This window comes from Diuraphis noxia, unplaced genomic scaffold (assembly GCF_037042655.1).
Source record: "Diuraphis noxia isolate RWA-SAM2 unplaced genomic scaffold, SU_Dnox_SAM2 contig0013, whole genome shotgun sequence".
Taxonomy (NCBI): domain Eukaryota; kingdom Metazoa; phylum Arthropoda; class Insecta; order Hemiptera; family Aphididae; genus Diuraphis; species Diuraphis noxia.
In genome coordinates this window covers 115,499-126,590 of record NW_028301723.1, presented here as the reverse complement: position 1 = coordinate 126,590, position 11,092 = coordinate 115,499, and the positions used below count along the sequence as shown (strand labels likewise).

General features: G+C 29.0%; 1 pseudogene; it reads left to right on the top strand.

The window, feature by feature from the left end:
* Window positions 1-622: 622 nt before the first annotated feature.
* LOC149054017 (uncharacterized) lies at window positions 623-6,765 on the top strand (annotated as a pseudogene).
* The last annotated feature ends 4,327 nt before the right edge of the window (window positions 6,766-11,092 follow it).

Below are 11,092 nucleotides of genomic sequence, written 5' to 3'. Positions count from 1 at the left end.
AGATGGCTGCAAACCAATCTACGGGTTGAAGCCATAGAGAGAGATAGATAGAGTATTTGTCAGAAAAAAAAAAATTAGATATAATAATTATGTAAATCGGCTATCCACTTAGACGCATCTAAATTTACGCGTTTTTGTAAAATCCTGGCTTTGCACCTAGTAGAAGGCCATTATTATTAATACAATTTTCATTTTATCCATATTATTTGTATTATATTTATTATTTATTACAAAATACAATATCATATATAATTGCAAATATCAAAATTTGATTTCATCATTTTTTACTATATTTTACATTAATTTTATAAATAATTTTATTTATTATTTGTATATTTACCTCCCCTATTTTACAGGCTACATATTGTAATCGTCTATATATTAACATATGAGAGCAACTGGTAAATTTGATTGAGGGCAACTGGTACATTTTGCTCTAGGTAGTTTTTGGGGAATTGGTATAAAAAAAGGTACTTTTGGGGGCAACTGGTACATGCCCGTTCTGGAATAGTAGGTACCTACTAATAACAATACTAATACTAACACATACTTGTCACAAAAATTGTAGAACAGTAATTTTGACCATCCAATTTTATTTTATCCTGATAAGTATTTAATTACTATGGTTTTAAAATACGTAAAAGTGAACGCAGTACAGATATTATACTCGCACATAAAAGTTACATGGTTCTACCGCGAAAAACAAACGAAAACAAAAACTTATTGGAAATGTTCATTGAATAAAAAATATAAGTGTGGTGGCCATGTTCATATGGAAAATGACGAAGTTGTCAAAAGTTATGAACATAATCATGTACCAGATAATACTCAAGTGGAGACAAAGGAACTAATCTATAACATGAAACACGATGCACGAACCTCCGCTGCTTCAAGCAATGGAGTCATAGGACATTTAGCAAGTCAGGTAAATCGAATTATCTAAATATTTTCAATCTTAAATTAAAATTATGAAAAAGTGCTCGATATTACGTCATAAACATCTTCTTTAGTGTATGAAATTGTTATGATTTAGTAGCGGCATACCTTCCACGAACTAATAATTCAGTTAAAGGATATGGCATAATTTTTTTTCGTCTACACTTAAATCATCCAAACATCCATAAATTTGGAGATTTATACATGCACTACAAAAAGAAGAAAGTATTAATACTTTAAAAATTCAGCAGTATGTCGCGCGTCAAGAACCACCATAAAAAAATGCATAAAAATAAAAGTGAAAATTTAAAAAATATATGTGCAGATTATAATAACTGTACAACAGTTGGTATCTTCGTAGTGTTGCAACAATTTTCAATTGCAAATATAAAAACTATGTATCTTAATATTATTGACATCCACAAAAGTGGAAGAATACTTAACATTGTATTTTATTTTTTATGTATTATTAGTATATTATTATTATTATTATTTATTTATTTTTATTTAATGTTATGTGAACATACGAACAATGCACGCACGAACAATTTTCGTATTCGAACAATTTCTAGGCGAACATTAGACACGCGAGCAATTGTTGTGCGAACTATTTTTGGCGAACAATTCCGGCATATCCACTATTTTTATTTCGCATATTTTTTTGTTTTTATTGGCTAAAAATGCATATTTTATAATTTTTAGAGCACATTTTGATTGCATATTTCGTAATTTTTTTAGTGCATATTACAATAGTTTTAAATGCATAAACGGGAATTAATTTATTCCGGTAAAATTACCTGCTTAGGAAAAAGGTTTATATTGATTCCGCCGGCTACTGTTTATAAAATCTACATATTGATTACGCCGTCTACTGTTTATAATATCTATTATCTACACATCGATTCCACCGGACACTGTTCACCCCCCCCCCCCCCCCACCCACCCCCAAATTGTATGTCTATTTAAAAATGTATGAATATAACTACTTTTGATCAAATACCTTTATAATTTGCACTGATACCAGAAATTCAGAGTCCATTGTATTTTTAAACATATTGGTATCAACAGCAGTAACATCTTTCCAATTTCCCATATTTTCTAATGAGGCTACAACATATGGAAATAACTAGACAAAATCATTTATACCTTTGGACCCATTTGGTTGCACCCAATCATTTTAATGATCTTGTGCTTTATTTATAATTTTTAACCATTTTCGTATAGGTATTCAAATATTTAAAAAGTTAAAGGGGGCGGTTCACGTATCGGCTTCTTACACGAAAGCATTGGCGACTATGATGTTGAAGGTTATGTGGTACGAATTTACAATATAACTATTAGAACGATAACTAACTTGCAACGGTAAAATGCTATGAACTATTACACTGCCACTGCTGTCAATATATCCGTATTCTAAAAATATTAGTTGGGTAAATGACTGATATTGATAAAACGCTTGATTGAAATATGTCATGGCTGAAGTTGGTAAATTGAGTCCCAAATTACCCTAACTCGGTAAATTGAGTCCTGGGGAAAAAAGGTAGTAGGTAATTTGAGTCCCAGGGAAAAATGATTTATATGCATTTAAAATTTAAAAATATGCACTATAACATTTTTATTTGTGGACATTTATTGACTGCATGTATATGATTTTGAAAACACCAACATACATTTTTATTGCATTTTTATTAATTATATAATTTTTTTTCCCCAACAATAAAATAACGATACACTCTTAACTATACCAAAACTCTCACAGTCAATAAAATTCGATAACTTTGTAACATTGTACCTTTGATTAAACGCAATAAGATACCGATAAGTAGGGGCTCGTTCGTACGTATATACTTATATAACGTATATTCAGAGCCGTATTTAGGGGGGAGCTACAGGGTACTGTTGTCCCGGGTGGCTGAGTAGGAGAGGGGGGCTAATTTTTTTATAATTTAAATTTGTATTGTGTATAATGATTAATGAGGCGTATTTTTTTGTTGCCTCTTGGTGTCAAATTTCTAAATACGGCCCTGCGTATATTACGGTACTGTTATTAATTTGGTGTTGAGTGGACTGTATAATTTTGTTCTTAATTTGGTACGAGGTTTTTTTTGGAGAGGCAACACCGCGCAAGTCTGCCCTGAGTGGGTCTTGTTATGGTAAGGTAGGAAGAATTCTGAATAATTTTGTGCTCCGCACTCCCAATTTATAATTTTATAATAGGTCTCGCCTGCTGCGGCGCTGTGTACTAATAGAAACCACGCCCACAGCAGTCTGTGGTTGGTTATTGCGTGCGGTCACGTGACGGCGCTGACCCATGTCACCTTCGAAAACACGCCCACAGCAGTCCGATTAACTGCTGCGCGTGGTGCAGTGTCCGACGTGCAGATACGGCGCTTTTTTTTTCAATAATATAAAACTAATTAGATACGCATTAATTAATTGTATCTTAGATCACATTTGTAACGGGCCTTGTTCTAATATCGATAGGCAAAAAAGTGGCAATTGCTTGTAAGCGAAAATCATTAAATGATATATCGAGCACGAAAGCATTCATTTCCAATTAATCCTTCGTCATTAAATGAGTTACATTCTGCAATAGATAATACTAACACATCTATCTCAAATGATGAAGAATTTCTGTTAATTAACGACCAAGAAACAAATATAATTATATTTTCTTGTGAATCAAATTTAATTTTCTATGCGAATCACATACAATTTTTGTCGACAGAACGTTTGAATATTGTCCAAAATATTTTACCCAGTTATTGACCATTCACGGCTTCAAGAACAATTATTACGTAACTCTTGTTTTTTGTCTATAGAAGAATAAAAACTCTGAAACTTTTACACACGCTTTTAAGTATATTCTTGAAAAAAGTATAGACCTGTCAAAAATAATTGATTTTCTATATATTTATATATACATATAGTGTAACACAAATTTAATAAAGATCGACTTAATTTAATTCAAATTCAGTTTTTTTAGTTTTAATCCAAATTTCAAAATTTAAGTCAAACAATTTTTTGGGGGTCAATGAGAACCACCTCCTCGTGGTGGCCGCTAAGTATCTCTAAATGGTTCTTATCTCGGACTCAATTTACCTAGCCTCGTCATGACTATCGTATAATAGGTATCACATATAATATGTTTATCGTAATATTTATGTGTTTTATTGAAAGTGTTTCTCCTACCTGTCCATACAACACGGTCTGTTTAGTAGCGTGTGTCTACTTCTTAGTGTAGTACGTGCTATTTTGTTAAAATGGATTTGAATAAAATGCGAAATAAATTTAATAAAGCAATTGCATTAATTATTGGTGATAAACGTGATGACAAAAAAAAATTCATGAAAAACGAGGAATACGAATGTCGTATAGAAGATGTAAAACTATCCAAAATTCAAAAGAGATTATACAAATATTCATAAGTACGACGTTATTTTAATAAATAATAATGAGCGTTTAATTAAAACAATGAACTACGATAATGATGGTATACGTAATTACGTTAAAAACGAAAAACTATTCGATATTCTTTACTCTACGCATATAGCTATCAGTCACGGTAGCCACAACTGTATGATGGCTGAAATAAAATTAAAGTATTGTAATATAACCAAAGCAACAATAATGATATTTTTGAGTCTTTGTACCGACTATCATAAAAATTCATCTAATCCCAAAAGTGATCTTGTTTCCAAACCAATTTTTCATTCAACATACAGCTAGCGTATTCAAATACCTAGATCTAATTGATATTATGCAATCACAAAGTATAAACAGTTACAGATTTATTATGAATTATGAGGATCATTTGAAATTTGTTATTCTAAGAAACTGAGACCATTAAAGACTAAAAGACTAAACGTGTAGAAGAAATAGCATATAACTTAATGGACATTTATAATAATTTTGGTGCACCACCAATTTGTGGCATGTTTAGGTTTTTTTCATGAGGGGGGATATGACTTTTTATGATAATTACTAACTTGAGAGGGGCTACCCCCCCCCCCCAAGTTTCCAGGAATTATAAAAGCTTATTAATATTAAATATACATTCTACGTTTGCTGAAATTATAATACACACACATTACTTGAGATTAAATGTTTTATTAAACCAAAATCATGTTAATAATGTTATTACAATACAAGATACAAAATATGAACTTCAAATGCTCATAAAAATTTAATTTGACTTTCCGGTAGAGATTTTTTTTATAAAATTAGGCGTACTTATGAAGAATCTTAAATTAAATTTTCATGTTAGATTCAAAAAGAAAAATTTTCATGAATTTCTAACTCAAAATAATTTGCTAATTTTCGTGTTTTTTCAGTATTTTATCAAGATTTGAACTTTAAATGGTTATAAAAAAAAAAACCCGTGACTAAGAATTTTTAATATTTTTCAACCACTATTGTAATAATATAATATGAGAAGAATTGTATTAAATTTTCAAGTTTTTTTACCCAACAAATAAAGTTTTATTGACATTCGAAAAATAAAATCTAAAATAGTTGGAAACTATAAGTATATCCGTAAAAAGTTCAAAACAAGTCAAAATATTTTGAAAATTGTATCAAATATAGAAAGTGTTAATATAAACAATCAGTGAAAATTTCATGTATCTACGGACATTTTTTTTAGAATCACACAAAAACCAAAATCGATTTTGACCAAAATCGAGTTTGCGTTAAAAATTCCCGTTTTTTCCTTAATTTTTCATTTGTATTTCACGGCGCTTTTGAAAACTACTAGGAAATTCTTACTTTTGACCCTCCAAAGTACCATATAGATTCACTTTCCTATCAGAAAAGATACTGTTGAAGAAAATCTAAGCATTTTTACTATTCTAAAACGTGATGACAGACACAAAAAAGTTAAAAAATAAAAAAACACACATCATTGTAAAATCAATACATTCATCGCTCAGCTCAGAATCTAAAAAAAAGTATTTGATTACAATGATTACATATTCATATTATTACATTTATACGAATATTTAAAAATTTTACAAGACTGAACTGCAGTCTGCAAGCATAAAACGTTACTTTCTATTGGGAATAATAAAAATCTAGCCCGTCGACTAACAGCGCTCGGCGGTTTTATTCTTGCAAATCAATTATTGATAAAAAAAAAAAATCATAATATTTTAAATAATAATCATCAAATTATAACGAGTAACGACTATAATTAATTGTGTGTATACAGTCTATGGGGGGGATTGATCCCCTTGATCCCCCCCCCCCCGTAAATATGCCGCTGCCAGCAATTACTACTTAAAGTTTAAAACAACAGGCTAAAAAAATGATTAAAACATCAAATAGAAAATATGATTAAATTAGTGTTGGAACTACAGTACGCTTGAGCATTCCTGATGTAGATCGCGCTCGTGGATCACCGAGAAATTTATTAGTGGTTATAAGTTATAACAGAAGATAAACTCAGTTAAAGATGATTTATATAAGCTATTTAAGAATTACACTAGTATTTTCATTATTCGTTTTTAAACGCATAGCTAATAACGAAAAATATTTTTTTTCTTAATTTGGTATTGATATTGGAAGTAAATTCTTGCAAAGCAAATTTATTGGAATATTGGATCTAGCTACTGTTTTAGAATCGATACAGTACGCAGAAAATCAATATCACTTTGGGAGTCAACTATTCTAAATAGTATTCCAGTAGCACAAGGATTAGGATATGCCCGATGTCAATGTAAGACAAAATGCAAGACAAACAGGTGTGCTTGCAGATCTGTATTTAGAATTTGCAATTCTAAATTTCACCGAGGTTTTCCATGTGAAAACAAACATGATTACACAATTTAAAGTGATAAAAAAAAATGTTTAACAACTCTTGATTTTTTATTGATTATTGATCATTGATTATTTGTTAGGGTAAATAATAGGGTTAATAATAAATAATAATTAATTATTATGTTTGATAAAATTAATATTTAAATTAGACAGATTAAATTAAAATATCTAAAAAAAATGTAAGGAATCTTTGCCTGATATCGTTAGGAAATGATAACATAATATACTAGGCAATGATATAATTTCCTTCTGCTAGAATTGCACTATACCGTGTGTTCACCAATTTAGGGAATACTAAATTTCTCAGCTGGATGATTTTGGAATAAATAATGATGTAACAGATTTCAAGTTTAAAAATGTGATAACTTGCACTCTGATCCAATTTCAATCAGTTCTGGGGTCCCTCAAGGCGTGCATCTATCACCCATTTTATTTATTATTTATTTAAATGATATATATATTTGGTAATAAAAATTAGAATTTAATACTATCTGCTGATGACGAAAAAATTTTTAAATATATTAATTCTAAATCAGACACTATGCTGTTACAATCTGATTTAAATTGTTTTAAAAACTGGTGTATTCAAATGATGTGCAACTAAATATAAATAAATCTGCTATAATTGTGGTATCACTGTAAATATAATATACTTAAGTGATAACCAACTAACCTCATTATCATATACATATAATAATATAGTATATACTGTACTAATATACACACGAAAATTTTTAATTAAAAAGCACATGTAGTAATATAGTTGTTTTTTTGTGTTTTAATTAATGTTCTTCAAATAAATAAGTTATAAACAATAATTTAATTTTTTTATTAAAAAAAAAACTAATATACAATATGATTATATTGTATTTAATTCTGCTATGAAATGCGTATTTATTATTAATGGTTTTGCCATTTATTTTGACGTGAAATTAAATTTTAATTATCATATTGAAAAAATGAGGAATAAAATAATAGCAAAATTAGGTTTTTTAAAACGCATTGGTTCTGAATTTAGTAACGCACATGCTCTAATAAACGTTTATAATTCTATGGTGCGTTTCAATCTCGAATATGCTTCCTTCATTTGGTATTTTAATACCTTACTTATATATAACACCTGGAATCAATATAGAACTCTTTCCTTCGTTTCATTTCTTATAAATGAAGTCCAAAGACCTTATTATATTGCTATTATTATATAATGGTAAATTATTTTATGTTTTTCTCAATATTTCTATTCTTACAACTCGAAGAAATTATGAGTAATTTAATATAATATTCCTATATAAATTAATACAGAATATGTTACAAAATGTCCTGAATTACTCGAAAGTATAAATTTTAAAATAAATTTTAATAACTCAAGAAATAAAGAAACATTTTTTATAAATAATGTTAAAGCCAAATACTCATTTTCTTCTCTAGCAAATAACTTTATACCTAGCCGAAAATAATATTTATTTAGATTTATTTTTTTGTTCAATAAATTATATAAGCCAGGCATTAAACTTATAATCATTGTCTTTAATATTTATACTAACTAATGAATTACTTTTGATTATCAATGACCAGAAATAACTAGTTAATGTATTTAAATTATATAATATATTCTATCTGATATGTAACATACATTTTGCTGCTGTGAACTGTTTTTTTTTTTTTTTTGTTTGTAAATGGAGATTATTCCATATGAAAATATAATAAAATAAATAAATAATTTATTAACTGATTAATGCCATTTCAAAATTATCAGTACAAACATTATATTTTACACATCATACTGGTACGGGTTTTCATCAGTGTGTTTTCTTAGATGTTTTGTCAAATGGCCACTTTCACCAAAGGATTTATCACATACATTGCACGCGTTCGATTTTAACGGCATGTTAATTTAGGCGGTGTGTACTAGTTGCGGTCATAATCAAAAATTACGTACTAGTTGCGGTCACCCCTCAAAAAGGTTACATACTAGTTGCGGTCACCCATCAAAAAGGTTACATACTAGTTGCGGTCTCTCAAATAATAATAACTATGTATACTAAATAATATAATATAATATAGTTTATACTTTATATAATAATTAAATATGAAATTAATATTTCGTTTATTTATTTAATTTAACAAAATGTATCAATCAACATTTTCCTTCCCATTTATATCGAAAATATAATATATTTAGGACTGTCTACACACTATTATTTATTGTGTAGGTATGGTTAAAAATGTTGATACTTATGTTTAAATTATTCGAATATTCGAAACTATGATCGGAGTATACAATTTAATCTATTTTATTTATAAACGCAGTGTACATTATATCGAAAAATATGTTTATCGTATAATATAAATTTCGCCTGGAATTGGAGTATAATAAAGCTATAACCGCAATATTAAGATATTAACTAAATTGGCGTGACCCCAACTGTTATATCTATTTATCTCAAAAATCGTCATGACCACAACTAGTATGCAGCCAATTTAGGCATTGTCAATGTTCAAAAAATATTATCTACATCTGAATTTTATGTATATTAAATAATTCAAAATAAAAATTGAAATCCATGCGGTATGTAGTATTTATGTGTGTATATTATGAACAAATAGCAATTTAGTATTAAGAAACATCTACATGATAGAATTAACCATTTGATTAATCCAATTAGTGTGGCATATGCGTTCGTTGATGGACCTTCAAATTGCCACTAACATTGAACGACTTTTCACACACATCGCACGCGTACGGTTTTTCACCAATGTGTATGCGTCGATGTTTTGTCAAATAGCTACTATAACTGAAAGATTTTGTCACACACATCGCATGGAAAAGGTTTTTTTACCAGTGTGCGTGAGTCGATGTGATGTCAGATTGCCTCTCTTGTTGAACGACTTATTGCGACTAACGTGTATGATTTTTCGCCAGTGTGTATTCTTAGATGTGTGATTAAGATGCAATTTTCACTGAATGATTTGAGACAGACATCACATGGATAATATTTCTTCTCCATTTGTTTGTCAAAGTGATGGCAGGCTTACTTTTAGTTGTGAACAATAATTTATCATTTATTTGTTTCGTACTACAATTTGGTAACTAACCTTTTCTAATTATGATCAATAAGGCTTCTCAACATTGTCAATCCAGTATTTGATGTATTATTTTTAAAAATAAAATAAAGTTTTTATTAATATAAAATTGTTATATAATAATAACAACTTCTCCAGCATTAATTTTTAATCTATTGATTAATTTTTTAGAACCAATAATTTAATACGAATCATAACCCATCATCATACAACTCACAGCTGTAACCACTATATTACGGTAATCTGTTATAGTTGATTGCAGCAAAGTCGTGGATGATTTATCTTATTTATAATCTTATTTCCCTTTAAGAATATTATAGCTTGATGTGTATACCAATTGTTATATTAGATGTATATAGACATGTTATTCCTTCTGTATAATTTTACTCGCAGGGAGTATTGTGGTAGTTTTTAATATAGAAGATAGTTTTCTGGTAAATTTCAGAACTCGTATAGTAAATAAGCGCAACCAACAGGTATATTTAAATTTTAAGGTCCTAATTAATCTCAACCAAAACATCAAAACAACATTTAATCTGCACCAATGGTTGCAGAAGACGTTTATTGATATCAGTTTAAGAGTGAGAAGACTTTGAACGGCAGTTTATGCGTTTTTTTGTGATGAGCACACAAAATCGTACTGAGTTATGGCATTCGTTAGTCACTAGTTGGCAGTTAAGAAACAAATCTATTCTATCATTGACTATTTTTATGACAAAGTACGATTATGCAGAGATTTAGACTGTCGTTTGAAGAATCAAAAACTCTATATGGATTCTATATGGATTCGATATACTACTATATGGATTCTATTCTCAAAGTATATTCACTTATCTATTGTCTAGGCAACACGTTATTTCTGACAGAATTTCAACGAAATTCTAACCTATGAATTATTAAATAAAGTACGTTCAGTTAATTTTAAGTCTAGTAACAGTTTTGTCAAGCAATCCGATCCTAATTTTTTATTTGAACACCAAAAACTACTGGTATTAAGAGGACTTGATACCCACATATTGTGTTGTCTTCGTCTTAGAAGTGCGTAATACAGCAAAGTTTACGCTCAGCATAACACGTTTAGCTCACTATTATGTGATTAATTAAGTAATCTGGACAGGTTTAAATTAAATTAGTAAACACGTTTTTATTACATCGAATAATAATAAGAATAATACTACAACGCACTTCATAAACGTATAGCGGCAACGGGTCGCGTATTTCGACTACCTATCCTACCAACTATATTCATAATCAT